Source organism: Eumetopias jubatus, unplaced genomic scaffold (genome assembly GCF_037043125.1).
Source record: "Eumetopias jubatus isolate StellerSeaLion01/CBP00866 unplaced genomic scaffold, mEumJub1_p1.0 scaffold_7, whole genome shotgun sequence".
Lineage (NCBI taxonomy): Eukaryota > Metazoa > Chordata > Mammalia > Carnivora > Otariidae > Eumetopias > Eumetopias jubatus.
The window spans coordinates 47,438,024-47,459,401 of record NW_028274813.1 but is presented as its reverse complement, the minus strand read 5'-3'; the positions used below and the strand labels follow the sequence as shown (position 1 = coordinate 47,459,401).

Below are 21,378 nucleotides of genomic sequence, written 5' to 3'. Positions count from 1 at the left end.
ATGACCTGAGCTGAAAGCAAGAGTCGACACTTAAGCAACTGCGCCACCCAGGTGCCCCAAGACTGAGGAGTTTTCTAAGGCTTGGGATGTTGCATGCTAAAATCAGAAAAATCCCAGGCAAACCTGGATAAAGTGGTCACCCTACCAAAGAGGATTGCCTTTAATGTCATCCAAGGTCTCTTCCAATTTAGAGATTCTGTGATATGTTGATTGTCCCAGAAAATGTTCAGGCAAAGCAATTATTCTTATACACTATTTTTCCAATCCCTGCTTAATTTAATCACAAAGGACTTTGCATGCTCTTTGAGCAATTGTTCCACATTTGTGTTTAAGATTTAATTACTGCTGCTGGATTCATGTATCACATAATGAGGTGAACATTTCCCTGCAAGTCTAAAGTCATTCAGTGCATAAATGAGCATTTTAGAAACCAAGAGCTGCACCTTTCTTAAGAAACGACAATGGCTAATTTTTTGATAGTTTGAATTGCTGTTATTCTTAAATAAAGCATTAAGGAGGTGAACAGTGGTATAGGAAGTTAAGAAGTCTCATCATAATGAAATTTCACTTGGATAATGCACAATGCGAGAGCTGTTTGTGTTCAATGCATCCTGGTAGAAACTTTATTCTTTTCTTTTAATCACTTATTGTATTTGTGATTCGGGAATAAATTGAGTAAATCAAACTGCAACCTTGGAGTTTTGTTTATTCTTTGAGGTTCAATGTTTGTATATTAGGACCAAGACTTTTACAAAGAGGTTTTGTAGTTTTAGCCTGGCATCCTTCCTGATGATGTGCTACCTGCCTGTTCCAACTGTTTAACTTCAATAAAACCATAAGAGAGTTACTGAGTTTGGCCAACTTTCCTAAGCCTTTTCTCTTATAACTCACTTGATAAAGCCATGCAAATAAAGCCCTTTGAGAAGAGAAGAGTAACTGGTGAATAGGCTCTATTTTTCATCTAGTTGGTGATTTATAGAGAAGAGAAGGAATCCCTTCAGTTTTCTGGCTTTGCATCCAATCCCAAGAATAGAAATCTAGGGAGGTGAGAGCATCATGGGAAGACTCTTGATGTGGCTTCAAGGAAGTGGCAATTTAAAAAGTTCTGACTGAGAGGATGGCAGTGGGGGGCTGGCTGCTCGTTCAAACCCACTCCACCACATGCTCCCTCCTACTTTGGTTTAGAATCATGCCTTCTGGGAATTTTCCTTGGATATACACCTGACTGCCTCTCAAACAGAAATCATTCTCTCTGATTACACCTGTGCTGTTGACTGTTCACTGTAGTTGTTGGTGATAGACTTGTTATAGGGCCAGGAAAAAAAAAGTCTTGTGGTTCATGATAAATAAAGCCAATAACAGTGCATACAGTGTTGGACATCCCACTCATTTAGTTGTCATCCATGTGAGAGAGGCACACACAACTGTCTGAGATCAGCCTCCTTGTAGCAGTGCTCTGTGTACTCGACCACAGAGCCTCTGAAACTCTAGCAGGGAACATAATATGAGTAATAAATGTAGAAGGACAGTAATGCATCCCCCGAAAGGCCTTATGGGGGAGAGATGGGATGCATTTGTTACTACAATCTGCAGCTGTGCTCACAGCTTCACCAATCTGTTGCATTCTCACAAATAGCATTCTGGAAAATCAAACTAAGCACAGAATTCTGGGCTTACCTTGTGCAGCCCTTCACATTGATTTGCAAAAAGTCAGGACTATGAATATTTTCAGTGGGCACTGCACTTTTGATCCAGAATCTCTCTGAACGTTTAATAAATCAACCTAATGGTAAATATTGGAAACCCATTACTCCAGTTCAGAAAAAGGCACTAAAGGTAAATAGCGTGCATTCGTCAACAATAACTAGCTTTATTTTATTTTGCACTATTCCAGCCATGTTGAAACACTCATGGGAATGTGGCTGCCTTTTTCCAGGTTTGCATCCGAAGTTGTCTCACAGGATAAAGGTGGATTTTTTTCCCCTCCTTCAAGCGATTGCTTACTTCCTTCTCTCTTGGTACTCATTCTTTCCTGGATTCACATCCTTTTCTCATGCTGTTGGTGTTGAGGCCAGGTGACTATCTCCTTACCATTTCCCACGATTAGGATGAAGAGGACACTTGGTTGTTGAATGGAAACCGACTTTCAAAAGAGGTAACTGGAAGGGCAAGAAGTTGAGAGAGGATTGCAAAATAATTTGTGGGCATAAAAAGAAAGGAGAGATTTACAAGCGTTAGGTGTGAAAACTCAGCATGGTGAGGATGACGTGGATGAAGTAACTCAGCAGTATCACTCAGTGTGAGAGAAGCTGTAGAACAGGACGGTGGGTGGGCTCCGTGGCAGACCCGTCCACAGACCTGGTGTTGGGGGGCTGCATCACTGGCCCCCTGTCTGCTAGCCACAGCTGCTCCTGCTGGGCTAATAGATCTTGCTGAACAAGATAGAATGTGATCTCACACCTGTTGTGACTCTGCTTTTCAAATAATAGTGTTTTAAATTTATGGACTTATTATGAAAAACAGAAAGTTACAGATTGGATTTATATCACCCATGAAGAAATTCTCCTTCACAAATACTCAGTGCGTCGCCGAGCTCCATTATCTCCGCCTTCCTGCGCAGTCGCTTTCCACATCTGCTGCCTTTTCCTGTAGGCTGCCCTGTCGGCATGACGCTCTCTGCACATGGACGACACGCCACCTGTCTTGTCACCTTTAATCCATCCCTGCCTGAATTGCATGATCACTTTATAAATCCAGCAAAAGGTTCTTGTTTTATTCAAACTGGTGTCAAAGAAAAATTATCCATGGGCAACCAAGCTGTTTTTCCTCTACTCCACTTGCTTTTGAAAGGTTTTATAAAATAATACCATGCATAATTTACAGTCATGAATTTCATTATGCTGGGGCAAGTCACCAGGTTGTTGTTTGGTTTATATAACTTTTTCCCTCACAGCATCAGCCAGATGCCTGACATAAACAGCTAACACCAACACGGCCCTTTTATTTCCTGTGTGAGTTTTATCTGTCTTCCCTATGTACTTCTCAAGCACTTAAGACAAGTTCACACTCTATCTGACCTTTTCATTGAACCCACAGAATCACTGCAGGTGATGTTTTCTCTGGTACTCTGAAATTTTAAGTGAGCTATTAGGTCCAGTGTCTGAGGCAGTCAACACAACCATGATGCTTGTTTGTTGGTTGGTTTTTAATTTCTATGGACTGTACAAAGATAAGTCTCTCATCTTATTTGTATTTATCATTCTTTATAAAGGCATCATAGAGACAATAAGGTTTGCTTAACCTGCCCCTTTGATTCAGAGGATGAGTGTGTGGTGGGGGGGTAGGGGGGTGGGTGTGTTTTAACATAAAGAGAAAACATAGCATGGGAAGAATTTTTTACCACAGTCGTTTAGAAGGTAATGAGCTGGTATGATTCCTTAACTTAACATAAGGGCAAACTATTCTGATGTGCTCTGTTTTTACCACATCCTAAGATGGTTGTGTTGTAAACTGGGGTCATGGTATGTGGACTTCATTATTGCTGTTCTACCCTTGTAGCAAAATCATGATCCTGATCATTAGCATTCTCTCTCTCTGCTTGTGGATAACAATTTTAGTCCTGGACATATTTCTCAAGTTGCTTTTGGGTCTACGAAAGAATTTCTTTGCTTATGTATTTTATTTTATTTCATTTTATTTTTAAAGATTTTATTTATTTATTTGAGAGAGAAACAGAGAGAGAGAGAGCGCAAGCAGGGGGAGGAGCAGAGGGACAAGCAGACTCCCCACTGAGCAGGGAGCCCGATGCAGGACTCGATCCCAGGACCCTGGGATCATGACCTGACCCTAAGGCAGACACTTAACGAACTGAGCCACCCAGACACCCCTTTGCTTATGTATTTTAAAAATTTTTCTGCCTTCAGTGTTCTTTTTAACTAGCAAATATTTATTGGACATCCTATTTGTGAGGTCTATACGAGGAAGTGAGAGGGAAGGGACCCCTCTCTTCAAGGAATTTATTTAGTGAAATTAGATGAGTTCATATGTGGATTAGAAGTGCGAATGTGAGATTATTAAAAAGAGGCATTTTTAAGCCTCCCAATGAAATGTTTCTACTTCCTGTGAACAAGAACAAAAAAACATACGCCGGTGGTTAATATGCCAAGGTGATGCATGGTAGTTAGATTTTGGTCCTATGAAAAGTATTACGCTATGCATTCCATAACACACACTATCTATCTATCTATCTATCTGTCTATCTATCTATCTATCTATTGATTTATTTTTCATGCACGTTTATTTAGATCAGTGGCTTTTAAATACATTTTATCTTCTAAGGTAGCAAAGACTGACTGATGTGAGTGGGAGGTAAGAGACTTACCCATTTGCCTCTTTCTGCTGTCCCGTCTCTTCATGCAGTATCCTCAGAGCATAAACTGAAAGGCCATGGTTCAGCTCCGTAGATCTACAAAACTTTATCTTCCAACGTTGAATTATTACGACTGTGATCCATTTACACAAAGATGATTCAATACACATTGTAATCCACTGGTTGATTGGTGTGTTGCTTAAGTAATCTTATCTCTAATGTATTTGCTCCCCCCACCCCTTCTAATCTAGGCCTTCCACCTCATTCAGTCTACTTGGTGTGTGAATTCTGCTCTGAGGATTGATGTTTTGGAGAGCATAACAACGATGACGCTTTCGTCTCTGGATCGTTAGTAATATTCTGCTGTAACCTACTCTTATTTCTTTGATCTTTGCCCTTTTTATACCCATTCTTTTAAACTTCTTAAAACTTTTTAAACTTTTGTAGGGAGTCAAAAGCATTTACTGTCAGAAATAGGGTTCTTTTGCTGTTATGTTCAAATTTTGCTAGCTCTTCTCCAGTTTGTGAGAAGACTCTAGCAGAGAGCTTGGCACAATGGCTAGCCCTTGATCCTAGCCAAATCTCATCCTAAATGGAAAGCTCCAGGTGGTGAGGTAAGTAGCCTCAGTGGGACTTGGAAGGTGAGAGGAAAGCGTGGTTCAATTTTGAAGGGAATAAAGGTAGAATTGTTTTTTTGTTTTAAATAAATGTTTTTCATTATACACTGTAGAAAATTTGGAATATACAAAGAAGTGGAGGAATAAAGAGATAAATATTTTTACATTTTGGTTAGTTCTGAATGAGGGTGTGGAGGTGATGTGGCAGACTAACATGCTCAATAAAGTTTTGGCCGTGGTGGAGAAAAAAGTGAGGTGTTTGTGATAGGAGTTTGAGACTCTGGCCAAATAGAGGACCAGGTAATGTGAGGCAAAGTTGGGAAGAAATTTAACATTTTAGTTTAGATGATCCATGGGCCCAAGATGTATAATGAAGGGCAGTATAGTCAGTGAAATGCCTGGGACTTTAAAGCCCAGGGCACTCAGCCAGTGATAAAGGAAGAATGAGGAGTTTGGGCAGAAGCAGCTGATTTGGAAGCAGGCTTGGGATCCATAACAGAAGTGTTTCCTCCATAGAATTTGTGTGGTCAGAAACAGGGGGGTTTAGATAAGTGTAAGACAAACAGTTTATAAAAAGGCTGATTCTGGAGTCCAGAGAGAAAAGGCAGCTTTTTTCTTTGGTGGCCAAAAGTATGGCCTGGAAGGTGGCAAGATGGTGAAAACAAAGAGGAATCCAGGGAATGGTGTCTACAGAAGGGCCTTCAGACTAGATACTCAGGGAGCCAGGAGAGGGGAGTCACTGTAGGGTGCCCAGTAATTTATTACCCGAATTGGGATACTCTTGAAAAGAGAAGGGGTGCTATGAATAATTGTACAGTGAAATCCAGGACTGTCCCACACAAACCAGATGGCCACCTCTTTTGTCATTAAGTACCTCAACCATACACAATTTGTAGCTTTACCACAGAGATTTTCTAGAATCACATTGGCTGTTTGACGACAACTACCTAATTTATTTTCCTAATAAATACGTGTGCCTTGGGTCAGGGTCTTCATTATTTTTCTTCTGAATTATTAAGAGAACCTCTGAACCGGCTTTCTGTCTCCATTCTATAAAATGGCGTCTAAGCCGTTCTCTTCCACTTTGTTACCAGAGGGATAGTTCTAAATCCTTAGTCATTTCTTGCTTCTCTCTCCTTAAAATTTAGTGCTTTGCATGGTTCTTGAGGTAAACTTTGAACTTGGCATGGCACACTAGTTCCTTCCAGTTGAGCTCATCGAGTCTCTTAGGAGATGTGCGTTAGAGATGGGAGCTCTTCCTCGAGCCCCTCCTGCCTCATCCCTCCGCATGTGTGCGGTGATGTTTTCCAGCGCCTCCGCACCTTGCTACGAGCTGTTCCCTCTTTCTGGCACAGCCTTCCACACACTTGACTTGTCCTACTTCTTTTTTTTCCCCAAAAACTCAGCTTAAGTTTCACTTCTTTTTAGAAACATTTCCTGATTGTTCCCAGACTAAGAGCTTTTTATGTTCCCCTTCTTCACTCAAATATGTGCTAGTATATATTTTTGTTAGAATTCTGTTGCACTGGTTGTAATATTTTGTCTTCCCCTATAAGAATGTGTCTCTTTGATGAACAGGATTTTGTTCTGTTCATGGTTTTTTTTTTCTTTCCTTGTATTATATCATCTAGCACTCTTCTAAATATTTCATTTAAAAAAATGTGAACTTGAATGTATCATACTACTAATCTCTGGAGGATACCCTCTCTTCAGATGAGTGTTTGTGTCCCTCCACAATTCATACACTGCAGCCCTAAACCACAGTGTGATGGTATTTGGAGATGAGGTCTTTGGGAGGTAATCAGGGTTAGAACAGGCTGTAAGGGTTTGGCCTGCATGATGGGATTGGTACTTTTATAAGAAAAGACATCAGAGAGCTTGCTCTCTCTCCAAGAACATGTGCCAAGGAAGGGCCATGTGAGCATTCAGGGACAGGGTCCTCATGAGAAGTTGCCATGCTAACACCCTGATCTCAGACCTCAGCCTCCAAAACTGTGAGAAAATTACTTTCTGTTGTTTAAACCACCTAGTCTGTGGTATTTTGTTATGGCAGCCAAGGGCACTCATAGACCCTCAGAGGAAGAACTGCCTATTTATCATTTTGTTTACTGTCTCTAAGTCAGATTTCTAGCTGTAAAAAACATTTCTTTTAGTTCCATGGTAACTCAGCATTTAAAAACATTTGTTTTTCCTTAATTAAAAAAAGTAGGGGTGTGTGGGTGGTTTAGTTGGTTAAGTGTCCAACTCTTGATTTTGGCTCAGATCACGATCTCAGGGTTGTAAGCTTGAGCCCCATGTCGGGCTCTGTAATGGGTGTAAAGCCTGCTTAAGATTCTCTCTCCCTCTCTCTCTCTTTCTCGGCCCCTCCCTGCTCGCACATGCACGCACGTGCTCTCTCTCTCTCTCTCTCAAAAAAAGTAATACATTCTTAATGCACAAGAATTAGAACACACACACACACAAACGGAAAAAATGACCCATAATGTAGCACGCAGAATCACCGTTAATATTTTAGTGTTTGGTTTCTAATGATATATACAACATCGTATACATATATATTATGTATACATACATATAGATATTCCACAAAAATGCGATCATATACTTATGACTTTGGAGACTACTTTTGATACATAGTTCACATTTTCCTATGGCAATAATTATTCTTCTGCAATGTTATTTTGGCTACCCAATTTTCTATCAGATAAATACATGACAACTTTAGAAATACTTCATGGTCTATTCTTTTCAGAGGTAATTACAATTTTATTAGTTTATTAGTTCCTCTAATCCAATAGTTTTTTCACTTCCACAAAGGTTATGTAGTTTCCCGTGGTTCAAGTATGGCAGTTTCTAGCAAGAATATTATGGAGAATTGTAAAAATTATTTATTCATTCATTAATATATATTTATTTTTTGAAAAAAGATATTTTATTTATTTATTTGACAGAGAGAGGGAGAGTGAGCACACAAGCAGGGGGAGCTGGAGAGGGAGAAGCAGGCTTCCCGCGGAGCAGGGAGCACAATGTGGGGCTCGATCCCAGGACCCTGGGATCATGACCTGAGCTGAAGGCAGACGCTTAACTGACTGAGCCACCCAGGCGCCCCTAATATATATTTATTAAATACCCACTGGGTAGTAGGTACTATGTCTATATTTCTGGGGAGAAATTCAGTAGCATATAGCAAGAATCCTAAAATTTGCATGACCTTTGTTCCAGTTATTGTTCTTTTAGAAATTTGTTGTGAGGAAATATAGATGCACAGATAGATTTATGTTCATTGCAGCATGGAGAGCAAAAGAATGCATGTGACATAAATTTCCACCAGTGGAGAAATTGTTAAAATAATTGTGGCCCATCCATATGATAGAACATTTTCCAGCCATTAAAAGTACTATTTTCACATAGTATTTAAGGATGTGGCAATTGCTTAGAAAAGAATGTTTTTAAAAAAAGAGTTAAAAAATTATGTGTACAGTATATGATCCCAGTTTTACACAAAACAAAACAAAACAAAACAAAACAAAACAAAAATCTGTTCAGAGAAAATAAAACAATACCAAAACAGTGATAGTATTTTCTCTAATACCTGGATTCTTGGTAATTTTTACTTTTCCCCTATCATTCTCTGTATTTTCCAGAGTATCTATGGAAAACACATATTACTTTTGTGGTTAAAAATGTTTTAAGCAGTTAAAAATATTCGGGATAGTTTATTCATTTCAGAGAAACGGAGCATCTTTTACTGGAATTGTTTCATTTTGGTACAATGAAATGCTTCAAAAACAGATGGAAGATTCATCTTTATGGTGATGCCAGAAAGCTCTGGGAGTGTTTTTGATGAAAGGGAAATACACCAAAGAACCAGGGGAGGCATCACCAATATACCCTATACACTAATCATTCAAGACCCCCCTTAAAAGCCACTCTCCTGGGGCACTTTGTCTGCACCCTACCCAAGCACCCCAAATACATCTAGTCTAGCCACTGACCACACTGCATTGCAACTATGTTTCTTTTCCCTCCAGGGTTGTTCAGAGCCTAGCATGGTATCTTGTTTATAACACTCAGTAAAATGTAGAATGAAGAAATGAATGACTCATCAAATGCCAGTATTGCCCACTCATTGTGTGAAACCCAGAGCCAGTATGTGGGACTTGATGGAGTGATATCAGCTTTACTCAAGAGGAGCAACTCAAGTCAGGTTATGGGATGGACTGTGTCATTACAACCTCAGTGAATAATTTTCATTCCTTCCCCTTATCTTGCTCTCCCAGGCTCTTGCATTAACTATATTAGCCTTCACATTTCGGAAGTGAGAACTATTCATCAGAAAGGAGGCTGTCTGCTTTGTGGGTCAACTTCCTGCATTGTTTGGTGTTGAGTTCGTCAGTAGAGTGGTCCATGTCCACACACTGAACTATCTTTTCCAAGTGGGCTGGGGGAGGCTGCTGGGGTCCTCTGACCTCAAAAGCCTAATCAAAGAGCAGTCATATAGTAAAGACACTGGGGAGAGGGACTATTGACCAGTGTGCTTTTTTTATGCGGCCGCACAAAAAGATGGGGGTCTGGGCTGGAAGCAGAAGTCTTGCTAATAAGCAACCAGCCCTCTGGCTGCTTTCGTTGTCATGTGAAGGAATTGAAGTCAATGAGCAGATGGTTAGAGCACAGGCCTCTTTCTGTTAACTTCAAATTCCATTCCTATGGTGTAGGACTGATTAATAGGACATGGGTCACATTCTGGCTCCCAAAGCCCTGCCCACAGTTCCTGCTGGAATCAGTGGGAACTGTGGATTCATAGCGGGCAGTTTGGTTTCCTTAGATGAAGAGTATAGAGTATATGGTGTGTATGTGTGTTGCAGAGAGAGAGAGACAGAGAGAGACAGAGAGAGAGAGGTTGAGATTGAGAAATGCTGAGTATTGGTCTTTTCCAAGAGAAAGGACTAAAGGCATCCCTGTGTGTTTTTGGGGATAGCCCTGTCTTTGCTGTTTATGAATCACTCTACTAATAGAAAGAAATAAGAACGCTCATCTGTCATAGATCCCATTTAATATTCATGCCCCAAATAAACTGAGTTCTTGCCCTAATTTGGCTCACTGACTTATTTTTCAGCCTCCGGGAAGGGATCATCCCCATGTCATCTCTTCCAGATATTTGAAGAGAAGAGGGTGAGAGCAGAGAAAATGAAAAGACCAATTCTGCCTTGCAAAGAGTGGAATTAATGTCACTACCCTTTATCCCAGGATTACTTTGTGGCCAATGGCTCATCTTGGTTTTCTGAAGCACACTCCCTCTTATTAACGAAGGCCATTTAAGGTCACTGTGATTGGCCTTCATTTCCCGAGTGTCTCTCCCTGCCCAGCCGGGGCAGGTCTCAAATTCTGTTTTGTCTTCTGATAAGGCTGCCTGTTCTGCATGGGAATCTGAAAGACTCTTCTATTTCATATTCCGTTTTACAGACTATTGCCAAAAAGCCATTTACATTGTCCAGACGTGGAAATGAATGCGTTCTCTGTTTTCTCTAGGAGCTCTTCATGGGGGGTAGCAGAGAATTCAACTTTATGATTTGGCAAGATCAAGCTGATGGTAGGTGTGTTTTGCAGGGCCTGTAAAACTGTGTCCCCAGGTGGTCACCCCAACCCCACCTCTCGGTGACTCTTAGTGCCAAGAACTTGCTCTCTCACTTTGTGTAACTTGGAAATAAATTTTGATATCCTATAGGGCTAATGCTTGTGCCTCGTTCTTCTTCTTTAAAATTGTTTTAGGTATTCTTGTTCCTGTGATTTTTTATATTAATTTTAGAATCATATTGTCATATTCCAATCAAAATTATTTTAGGGTTTGACTGCATTTTTACTGAAGGTATCGATTAATTTGGAGAGAGTTATCCCTATAGGTTAAGTCCTGTCACAATGACATATCTCTCCATTTATTTGGTCTTCTTTCATATCTTTCAGGAAAGTTTAAGTTCTCCAATAAAAGTCTTGTACATGTTATTCCAGTACATGATTCAGTGCCTGGATACTCAAACTTTTATTGAGTGAATATATTTTTGTGGATATTATGAATAGAATAAGAGTTCAATTTTTTTTATTCATCTTTTATTTAGGAGTCTTTCTGAAGCATCTTTTTTAATTCTAATATTGGAGATTTTCTTGGATTTTCTATGTATATAATAATATAGTCTGAAAATCAGTTTTTTTCTTTCCAATCCTTATGCATTTCATTTGTTTTAATGACCTATTTTACTTGATATGGTTTCCAGTACAATATTGAATAGAAACAGAGATGGAGGAAGTCTGTGCCTTTTCAGGAATATAATGGGAAATCAAAGTCTCACCATAAAATATATGCTTTTAATGGATGCCCTTTATCGAATTCAGGAAGTTCCCCTTCTATTCCTCATTTTCTTTTCTTTTTTTTTCCAAGATTTTATTTATTTATTTGAGAGAAAGAGAGAGAGAGAAAGAGGAAGGGAGGAGTGGCACAGAGGGAGAATGAGAGGGAGAAGTAGACTCGCGGCTGAGCAGGGAGCCCCATGCTGGGCTTGATCCCAGGACCCTGAGATCATGACCTGAACCAAAGGCAGATGCTTGACCGACTGAGCCACCCAGGCGCCCCATTCCTAGTTTTCTAAATGTTTTCTTATTCTTAAAATCATGGGTGGGTTTCCAGTTTTATTAAGTGTGTTTAAAGAATAAAAATTGCATGGGATGCCTGGGTGGCTCAGTCAGTAAACGTCTGCCTTCTGCCCAGGTCATGATCCCAGGGTCCTGGGATCAAGCCCCACATTGGGCTCCTTGCTCAGCAGGGAGCCTGCTTCCCCCTCTGCCTGCCACTCTCCCTGCTTGTGCTCTCTCTATCTCTAATAAATAAATAAAATCTTAAAAAAATAATAAAAATTGCTTGACTAGATTTGCTAATACTTATTTTCTGCACCTATGTTCATTTGGTGTTCATTCTTTAGTATTTGCTTATTGGAACACAGATACAAACAGGAGGGAATACAGCATGATGGTTAAGACTGCAGGCTGTGCATTGAGAGTGTGCTAGGTTTGAGCTCTTTTTCTATCACTTCCTGACCCTTAACTTAGGCAAGTTAGGCAAACTCTCTGTTCTGCCTCTTCTCCAAATGGAGTTAACAGTAACACCTACTACATAGATATTAAACGAAATAATCAAGTAAAGCTTTTACAGATTTTATTTATTTATTTTAGAGAGAGAGAGAGAGAGAGCATGAGTGAGTGGAAGGGCAGAGGGGGAGGGAGAGGGACAAGCAGGCTCCACACTGAGTGCAGTGGAGAGCCCAATGCTGGGCTCAGTCTCAAGATCCTGAGAACGGGCTCTGAGCCAAGATCCAGAGTCCCACGTTCAGCTGACTGAGCCCTCCAGGCAACCCTCAAGTAAAGCTTTTAGAATAGTTCCCAGTGCTTTGTGAACATTCACTGTATGTCAACTGCTATTTAGCTTCCCATTGTTATTATTCCTTAGGTGCTCTTTGTGTAGTTTCAGTATCAAGATTATGATAGTATCTAAAGGGAGACTGAGAAATTTATTTTACTTTCCAATATAGTTTATATAGGATTAGGATATATGTTCACTGAAACTTTGGTGATAAAAATCATAAATAAAATTAAAATAAAAATCATCTGGCCTGGTAATGTATATGGATATATTTTTTGCTGTTTAAAAAATACATAGGTATTTTTAAACTTCTTATTTCTTGTTGAGTCAATATTGACAAATTTGTCTAAAAATTGTAAATTTAGTTCTCAAAATTTGGATTTATAGCATTCACTTAGGTCATTTCTTCAATTTCTATTACACCTGAAATAATTGTCCTTTCTACTTCTAACCTTGATTAACTTGTGCCGTCTTTTTCCAGACCAGTCTTATCAGAAAATAGTCTATTTGATTTGCCATTTTAGAAAACACTTAATTTTTCATTCCTTTCTATTGTTTCTTCCTGTTGTCTTTATTGTATCCATTCATCTTTCTTTTTTATATTTCCTTTTTCTGACTTCTTGAATACTTAGCTCATCATATATATATATATATTCAAGTTGTTATATATATTAGCTAATATACATAAGATATGTTATATATATATACATTAGCAAGTTATGCTAATGATTTCTACTGTGACTTCTTTGTTAACTCAAACTATTTGGATACATTTTGTTCCACTGTTTCAAAAGTATGTCTTTCTGCTGCATTTTGGGGATTCAGGATTCTGTATTGCCTTTAGGTCAATGTTGATAATTATAATTTGAATCTTCTGTGTCTTATCAATTTTTGGTCTGGGTGATTTATCACTTTCTGGGAAGGCATATTGGAATTGCCCCCTATGATTTTTCTTTATATTCCTGGAATTTTGTAGCTTTTGGCTTTATATATTTTGAGACCATATTGTTCAGCACAACAGAATCAGGCTCATTCTATCTCCCCCCATCCCCCAAATTCCTTTTCATTTAGTTTGTTTATGAATAACTCTATTTGCCTTAAATTCTATTTTGCCTGATACTAATAGGGCTTCATTGGCTTTTTGCAGCTACTAGTCGCCTGATATATGTTTTTTTTTTCATCTATTACAAATATCATACAGTTGGAATTTTAAAAGTGCCAGGCTGAGACTATAACCAGTGGTTTTAATGTTTTTTCCATTTATTACTGATGTATTTGGAATTTTTTCTTCCATCCAATTTTCTGTTTTTGTGTTACTCTTTCTCTTTGCTATTCTTTTCGCTCTTTTTGTCCTTACATTTGATTTTTTATTTATTTTCTCTCCCCCTTTTCTAACTTGGAAGCTATACTTTTTGTTTCTGTTGGTGGTAATCTTTAAATATTTGCCATCAATACCTAAGTATAAAGTGAATATTTCCCAAACAGTGTAAGGACTTCCACTTTTTTCCCCCATTTTTTTATTGGGGGTAAGATACACATAATGTAAAATTTACCATCTTAACTATTTTTTTCCTCCATAGAATGTTTTATTTTTTATTCTTTTTTTAACATTTTTTAATTTAAATTCAATTAATTAACATATAATGTATTATTAGTTTCAGGGTACAGGACTGTGAGTCATCAGTCTTATACAATACCCAGCGCTCATTACATCATGTGCTCTCCTTAATGGTCATCACCCAGTTACCCCATCCCCTCCACCTCTTCCTCTCCAGCAACCCTCAGTTTGTTTCCTGTGATTAAGAGTCTCTTATGGTTTGTCTCCCTTTCTGATTTGATCTTGTTTAATTCTTCCCTATGATCCTTTGTTTTGTTTATTTTATTTTATTTAAATTCAATTAATTAACATATAATGTATTATTGGTTTCAGAGGTAGAGGTCAGTGATTCATCAGTCTTATATAACACCCAGTGCTCATTACATCACGTGCCCTCCTTAACGTCCATCACCCAGTGATCTCATCCCCACCCCCTCCCCTCCAGCAACCCTCAGTTTTTTTCCTATGATTAAGAGTCTCTTATGGTTTGTCTCCCTCTCGGTTTTGTCTTATTTTATTTTTTTCCTCCTAACTATTTTTAAGTGTACAGTTCAGTGGTATTAAATACATTCATAACGTGCTGCCATCACCACCATCCGTGTCCACGATGGACACATCTTGTTGAACTGGAAGTCTGTATTCATTAAACAACTCTCCCAGCCTTGCCACCCCCCCACCCCCCCTCCCCCGGCAGCCAGCTTGCTACTTTCTGTCTCGATGATTTTCCCTACTCTCAGGACCCCGTGGAAGTGGAATGACAACGTATTTGTCATTCTGTGGCTGGCTTATTTCACTTAGCAGAGTGGGGAGCTCCCACTTTTCAAACTCTGCTCTTCTCCCATTTTCATGTTCGTGGTGCCTACTATTTTCTTTTGTCTTGTTTCCAACTTCCTGTTTCTTCATATTATTATTGTTTTCTTTATAGGCAAATTTACTTAGATTGATTACTCTAGATACTGACGTTGGTACTCATTATTGCATCCGGCATTTTCTCCTTTGCTTTGGACTGCATTTCTTTCTTCATGAGCTATCGTTTTAGCAGGTATTTCAGTGAGGGTCTCTGAGTGGTAAATGCTTCCTTGTCTTTGTCCACACATGTTTTTATTCTGCTCACTCTTTCTTGAGTTTTGGGTTGGTCAGGTGTAGGATTCTAGGTTGACAGTTATTTTCTCACAATGGTATGAAAATATTTTTTCATTTTCGTGCGGAATATGCTGTTGCTAGTGGGAAGCTGGCTGCCAACCTGGCTGTCATTCTCTTCTAGGTAATTTGTCTCTTCTCTGCTCAGAAGGTTTTCTACCGATTTTGATGTTCTGCAGTTTTACCACAATGTGTCTCCTGGTAGATTTATTTTTATTTATCCTCTTCAGCATTTGGGTAGTTTTTCATTCTAAGGAATTAAACATTCAGTTCTGAAAAAAAAAATCTTAACCATAGTCTTTTCAAATCCTGCTTTACCTTTATTCTGGCTTTTCTCTCTTTCTGGAGATGTATTTTGGACTTTCACATTCTAGTGTTCATATCGCTGAACTGATTTCACATTTCCTATCTTTTTATCCTCTCTGTAGTATATTCTGCATGATTTCTTTAGATTTATTTCCCATTTATCTTATGCTCTCTTCAACACTATTAAATTTGCCGTATCTCTTGAGATTTTCATTTTTAACACTGTATTTTTCATTCCTAAAATTTCTCTTAAAAAAATCTGTCCTTTGGTTGCCTGGGTGGCTCAGTCGTTAAGCGTCTGCCTTTGGCTCAGGTCATGATCCCAGGGTCCTGGGCTTGAATCCCACATCAGGCTCCCTGCTCAGCGGGAAGCCTGCTTCTCCCTCTCCCTCTGCCCCTCTCCCCTGCTTGTGCCCACTCTCTCTCTCTCTCTAACAAACGAATAAAATCTTTTTTAAAAATCTATCCTTTTTCATACTCTTATTTATGATTTCCATTCTTATAAAAAGTATCTTAATCATTTTAAATATACTAATTTTGTAGTCTGTGTCAGAAACTTGGAATGATAATTCCCCCACATATTACATCCACTGGCATTCCCTTTTAGTGATTTATTCATTTGTTTTGTGGATTTTAGTACTTTATTTTGAGCTCTCTATCAGCAGGGTTTTTGTTTTTTCTTGTGGGACTTCTGTGTCCCCACTTGGTTTAAGCACCCCTACAAGAAATAGCTGAAGTATGGTTTCAGGAAAGTTATGTATTTTTTGCAATGGAGGACATAGTAGCAGCAGAAGGACAAGTCCCAAGTGAGAGAGGACAGAATTGATAGAGTCGTATCCTGGACAAGGTGAGAAGCTGGAAGATGAGGAGCCTAGGCATAACTTTATAAAAAGGAAGAGGAATACCTCTTTCTTTGGAATAGGAGAGAAGGCAAAACTGTAGTAAGAAATACAGGGGAATTTTGAGTAAAGCAATGACCTACTAATCTTCTCATAATAATGAATGTTTGTCTTTCAAGTAAAGGCAGTCACATGTGTCTGAGGAGACCAATGGAGACAGGAAAAGTTAATGAAAAAGGTTGCCAGTAAGGAGTGAAGACCCAGCCAGGATTTAGAGAGAATGGGCACATGGGATACAACCTGTGTGCTTTGGTGTTTTGTCCCACGTCACATGGCAGCTATAGAATGGGGAGGAGGAAGAATGAGAGTATCCCAGATTTGATGAGTGGAAATCTGGCCACTCAGGAGGTAGCTTGCGAGAGAGTAGTTCTGAGGTTCAGGGGAAAACCCTGCTTAAGTCCTTTCTGATAGGTCCAGGCTGGGAAGGGGGCAGATGAAGCCGGAAGGACACTGATGGATGAAGACGCAGGAGAAGGATCGAGAGAATGGAGGCCCAGAGGAGGTGAGGACAGTTTTAGTAGGAATTAGAGAACTGTAGGGTGAGAAATAAAGGAGGTTTAGGTCAGAAAAAGGGATTTTTCAACTTGAGTACCTTGGTGATAGAATAGTGCCCAGTGCTGAGCATATCAATAATATTTTGTGGATTGGTTATTTACCACATCCTTGCTATCTGGAGGAAAAGTTAGTTGCTCTGAGCTTCAGCATAGCAGTTTCTCTATTTCAATTCTCCTTCTCCTTCTTCGTTTTTTTTTTTTTTTCCAAGTAGGCTCCACGACCCTGAGATCAAGACCTGAGCTGAGATCAAGAGTCAGAAACTTAACCCACTGAGCCACCCAGGTGCCCCTCAATTCCTTCTCTAAAAAGTGGAAATAACCAGCCTTGCAGAAGTATTATCATACATTTTGTTTTATGATTTTTACTTTTTGGCATCACAATCTCTTTATTACGTTTTCTACTATGCCCAGGCTCTGGGAACATCAGCTCCTTCAGGAGTGAAGACTGAGCCATGGGGAGGAGCATATGGCTGTAGGGATGGGAAGACAGGGCCTGGGGATGTTCTACCTCAGCTTCTTGTCAGGTTACCTGCTGCAGGAAGGGCATGAGGGACCAGAGGGCATTGGATCCTTCAGTTAGTTGAGTGTTCTCAGAGCCCCCTTCTTCATAAGCCTGTGTTTGGCTGGGAGACAGATCAAGGGCCATCTCTTCAAGGAGGCTAAACCTGAAGGTCTTTGTTTGATGTTCTCATCTATGGTCATGACAACCCATGCTACACAAACTGGAATGTGATTGGGCTTCTTAATCACTGGCCCAGACGAGACGTGACACCCTCTCCTCAATCTGGGTCATCAGGGCCTGTGGCCCAAAGGGAAGAGGGTTTTCCTTAGTGCTAGTTGGGTCTTGTGGAAACTCTGTCACCTGTTTATTTTCTTTCCTTTCAAGGTTGCCAAAAGCAGTGGTGGCAAGAAAGCAACAGTCCCACCCCACCCCAGGACTGAGCTATAGTGCATTAATATTTTGATGCATTAATATTTTCCATTCTCCCATCCATTTATCCTGCATTTTAAGAAAAGATCCATATTGGGCGCTCATCAATTTACAAAAATCTCCAAGGGTTTTGTCTAAAACCTTCATAGGCTTTGAATCCTGCTTCTTCAAGTGCTTGCCCATAATTCCTGGAATGTCTGCTTTTGGATTGAGCTCTTGGTGTGCAGCCGAGAATGCAGCTGAGGGCGGCCCAACCCCCACTCCTGTCAGCCAGCCAGGACTTATATTTTCTTTGGTGAGCCAGCTGCTGCCTCTGCAGCAGCCTTGGGGGTGTTTGCCTAAAGTGGTGATTGTCCTCCGCGGCGCTGTGGCTTGGCCATTGTCAGTGCCAACTGTGGTCGCATCGGCTCCCCTTTTCCATAAGGCATAGTGGCTGGTTTGGTGCTTTACCAAACTGCAGTGGGCTTTGTGGGTCTCTGTCAGCATTTCTTCCCTGTTGCCTTCTTGGTCTCAGTTGTTCCTAGGAGGGAGCAGAACTTTGTCGCTGAGTCATCACTGGCTGTGATGTGGGAAGTCAGAACAGCTTTGAACTTTTTCTTGTTCATTTGTGATCCCTACTTTACACACCTCCCCACCCAGAGCTCTGAGGGTGTCTTGAGGGAAAAGATTCATAGGAAGGACTTGATTTCATGGGGATAATTGCCTGGGATGGGACATAACTCCTCCCAGTCCAGTCTTTCCACCCCCCTGGTGGTGGGGAGGGGTCCATTCACTGGGCCATCTCACCGGGACTTGCTCTGAAGGGTCTACGTAACTGCGAAAAATGCAGGAAATGCAACAATGGGTTTGCATTCATTCTCCAAAAACTACTGATTTGCGACTGGCCTACTTAGGAAAATGTAGTGGAAAAAGAAGGAAAGTTTTGATGCAGAAAGAAAAATCAGGTAATAGAAAGTAGAAATAGAGGACCACAGTGAAAGATTAAGTAGATGGGCCATGTCAGCTCTAAAATGTCCCAGGATGGTGCTCCTCCTGGTTCTGCCCTGAATTTCCCATTTCTGCTGATATTTCTAAGTCATAAGTCAGGGGAACCTATTTGAAGAGCTTTATGACTATGTTGGAATGTGAATGTTGGGGAAACCCTCTGGGTGAAGTAGGGCATGTCGGTGATGGAGTTGGGCAGGGCATGAGGGGAACAGCAGAGAGGGGTGTTGAATAGAGTAGCCATGCCTCGGAGCCCAAGGTCTCTCCTTTCTAGAAGAAACTTTGGAGTTTAGCTGGTAAAGGACAGCCCCAATGAGTCACTTCTGCCCAACTAAGGTGGGAAATTGCTACTTTTTGTTCTCTTAGGATTCCAAAAGTCTATAGGAGATGTGAAGTCATAGATCTTTCTTATTTCCTTTTTACTTTTTTTTTTTTAAACTTAACAGTTAACAACTTCCCTATTCTCCCTCAGGAGGATCAAATCTTTTTTTTTCTCACTGGGCCTACAATAATCCTGAGCACTGTCGAGGTAGTTTTTAGATGAGGAAGCTGTGTATTGCCCCAAATCTTACCTCAAAGGTCAGCTTTTCCCCAAATTTAGGACCAATCCCTGATCAACTGCTTCATATTTTTAAAGTAGGCATGGCTTCACTTTTGTGCATGCCTGAACATTTGACATTGATGTTTATCTAAAGGGCTCTCCCTCTGGAGCCCCTGAAGGACTATCCCTGCTTGCTTGATGCCAGAGTGTTTGGGCTGTGACTATGCAGCACGCTAATCGCCAGACCTCCATACTTTTATTCAATTTTTACATCCCTATGAAGTAGGCATTATCATTAATCTCATTTTATAGAGGAATAAAATGAAATCAGAAGAGTTACGTCAGGCAACCCCAAGTAATGCAGTTTAGGATTTGAACTCAAGTCAGAATTTGAACTGAAGTCTGTCCTACCCTAAAGCCTAAACGTCTAACCACTCTGCTGGGAACTCTCAGTCTGTGCCCCTGTCTCCCCTAAATTCTATCTGAGCTTTTGTGCAGGTGGCTTTCTTTTTCTAGGAAGAAGGATCGTGGTCTATGTTAGATTAACAAAGGGCTGCGGTCACACAAAGCACTAAATTATTTGAATTGGTAAGATCACTTAGGATGCTCTTGGTTGCAAACAAAAGAAAACCCACCTCATACTGGCTGAGAGTTTTCATTCACAGTTTCATCAGGATTTCTATTACGTTTCTCTGGCAACACTCTAGGCTTCACCCTCCTTAGTGTGTTGGCGTTGTCCTCGGGCTTCCTTCATTGGTAGCAAAAAGCGTGTAGTAGCTCCAGAACCGGTGTTGTTCCACACTTGTCCAAAATGGGCGTTTCTCTCCTCTCCACCATCCAACGACGTTTGTGGGCTTCACTCCGATTGGACCCACTGAGGTCACGTGCCCCTGTCCCCATTGGTTCCTGGGGCTGGAGGCGGGGTGGGGTGGGGGAATGGCATGCACTGATTGGCTGAGGACTGTTCCTATCCAGTCCTGAATCAATCCCAACCCGAAGAGAGTGAGATTATTAGTAAGGTCATTTTTGCCCCAACAGCATGACCGTTTCATAATGTTCAGGGGAGGAGTGAAGTGGATGAGGAGTATCCAACAATACCCAATATAGACAGTATTCTTCCCTTGGTATCTCAAAGAAGACCTTAGAACAAACTCCCTACCTTAATGGGATAAGATAAAAGCAAATTCGGCTTCTAGTAGGAAGCTTGCCATTTCTTCATTGTTCTCTTTGATTTGAGGAGTTTAATATCCTGCCTTTGCTCCATCCCCAATCAGAGTCTATTTAGTGAGACAGGATGCTCCTACCAACCAAGAGATATTTCCTTTAGATGCAGTTCTATTTAGAGTTGCTGCTTCTGAGAAACGCTTTTTCATTCCCTGAGTTACACATTCCTTTGGTATATTTTCCACTTGTTTAAGAGTGTATAGTCTCAGACTCTGAGGGTGGGTGGGGAAGAGGAAGAGCATTTGAAAATGAGAATGTGAAGGAAGACAGGAGTCTTTATGAGAAACTAAGCAGAGTGATGACTGCATGTGTCTGAAAATATAATTATCCTCTTTTGTTTGCTTGATAGAGTTTTGATAGATAGAATCTTGACAGCTCTGTTATGAAATGTTAAAATGTAATTTAGGTTAAAAAAATCTTAATTAACTTAAATTATAGTCTGAAGTCATATTCCAGGCTTTGATCCTTTTATCACGCGTGATACAGCAGGAGCTGCAGGTGCAGCTAATCCAGCTGCTGTCTTTGCATAAAAGAAAGAAATGGTTGATTGGCTCACTGGACCCCCACCCCCGGGGTGGGGGGGGTATATGGATGCCCGGAGGGAAACCAGTGGGATTTGCTTCCTGTTCAGAAATTCCTGGATGATGCTTTTAAATTTCAAGCTGAGGGGGCATTGTGGGTCCTTCCACCCATTAGAGAGTAAAGCCCAAACTCCTTAGGGCAGCATTATGGCTCTTCAGGACGTGGCCTTCAACACTTCCTCGGGCTTAGGGAGATGTATGGTGCAATGGGGAGGGTATGGGCTTCA

At 40.4% G+C, this 21,378-nt stretch overlaps 1 protein-coding gene and 1 pseudogene across 1 annotated transcript in view; one reads left to right on the top strand and one right to left on the bottom strand.

Annotated features, from left to right (window-relative positions):
* The window catches only part of LOC114206924 (heat shock protein HSP 90-alpha pseudogene), a 36,732-nt pseudogene extending 19,196 nt beyond the window's left edge, over positions 1-17,536 (bottom strand).
* Positions 1-21,378, top strand: part of TMX1 (thioredoxin related transmembrane protein 1) — a 109,142-nt gene that overhangs the window by 58,163 nt on the left and 29,601 nt on the right. The gene's annotated exons all lie outside the window — the stretch shown is intronic.